A 1,740-nucleotide genomic window follows, 5' to 3' on the forward strand; every position below is an offset into this window, starting at 1 on the left:
TAGCACGCAACTGTAGTTCCAGCTACTTGGAAGGCTGAGGCGGAAGGATCGCCGGAGCCCAGCAGGTCGAGGCTGCGGTGGCCAGGAGCAGCCACTGCACTCCAGTCTGGGTGACAGAGACTCCAACTAAAAAAAAAAAGTCCTAGCTAGAGCAATCAGACAAGAGAAGAAAATCAGGGGTATCCAAATAGGAAAAGAGGAAGTTAAGTTATCCCTCTTTGCAGATGACATGATTCTATACCTTGAAACCCCAAGATAATCTGTCAAAAACCTCTCTGTACTGATAAAGGACTTTGGCAAAGTCTCAGGGTATGAAATAAAGGTGCAAAAGTCAGTCATGGCTGGGCGCAGTGACTCAAGCCTGTAATCCCAGCACTTTGGGAGGCTGAGGTGAGAGAATTGCCTGAGCCCACGGGTTTGAGAACAGCCTGGGTAACTTGGTGAGACCTCATCTCTAAAATAAATGAAAAAATTAGCCTGGTGTAGTGGCATGCACCTGTAGTTCCAACTACTTGGAAGGTTGAGGCAGAAGAATCTCCGAAGCCCAGCAGGTAGAGGCTTGTGGTGGCTGTGAGTGTGCCACAGCACTCCAGCCTGGGCGATGGAGTGAGACTCTGACTCCAAAAAAAAAAAAAAAAGTCAGTCACATTCCTATACACCAACGATAAACACACAGAAACCCAAATAAAAAGCACAATCCCATTCACAATAGCCCCTCCCAAAATGAAATACCTTGGCATCTTCCTAACCAGAGAAGTCAAAGACCTTTACAACGCAAACTACCAAACACTGCTCAAAAAAATCAAAGATGACATAAACAAATGGAAAAATATTCCATGTTCATGTATTGGAAGAGTCAACATTGTTAAGATGTCCATCCTACCCAAGGCAATCTACAGATTTAACACAATACCCATTAAATTATCAGCAGAATTCTTCCCAGACTTTAAGCTTTATTTTAAAGCCACAATAATCAAAACAACCTGGTATTGGTACAAGAACAGGCATATAGACCAATGGAAAAGGATAGAGATTCCAGAAGCAAAACCTCAATTTCTCAACCAGCTCATCTTCAACAAAGCCTCCACCATCAACCACTGGGAAGAGGAGAGTCTATTCAGTAAATGGTGCTGGGAAAACTGGTTGACCACATGCAGAAGATTAAAATAAGACCCCTACCTGTCACCATACACAAAAATCAACTCTAAATGGATCGAAGACCTAAACATAAAACCTCAAACTATAAGAACCTTAGAAAACATAGGAGACACCTTATGGAAATTGGAACTGGCAACCAATTCCTTATCAAAACCAAGAGTGTCCATGCCATAAGGGATAACATAAACAAGTGGGACCTCATCAAACTGACAAGCTTCTGCAAAACCAAAGAAACCATTGAGAAACCGGGAGACAGCCCACAGACTGGGAAAAAATATTTGCCAACTGTATATCTGACAAAGGCCTAACATCTAGGATCTACAAGGAACTCAAATGTGCCAAAAAGAAAAAAAACAAACAGCCCCATTACAAAGTGGGAAAAAGATATGAGTAGACACTTCTCAAAAGAAGACATATGAGCAGCCAACAGATACATGAAAAAATGCTCACCTCACTAATCATCAAATAAATACAAATTAAAACCACAATGAAGCCGGGTTTGGTGGCTCAGCCTATAATCCTGCGCCTTGGGAGGCTGAGGTGAGTGGATTGCCTGAGCCCGCAGGTTCAAGACCCGCCTGG

The sequence above is a fragment of the Carlito syrichta genome, unplaced genomic scaffold (genome assembly GCF_000164805.1).
Source record: "Carlito syrichta isolate Samal-C Ts95f unplaced genomic scaffold, Tarsius_syrichta-2.0.1 Scaffold316481, whole genome shotgun sequence".
NCBI lineage: Eukaryota > Metazoa > Chordata > Mammalia > Primates > Tarsiidae > Carlito > Carlito syrichta.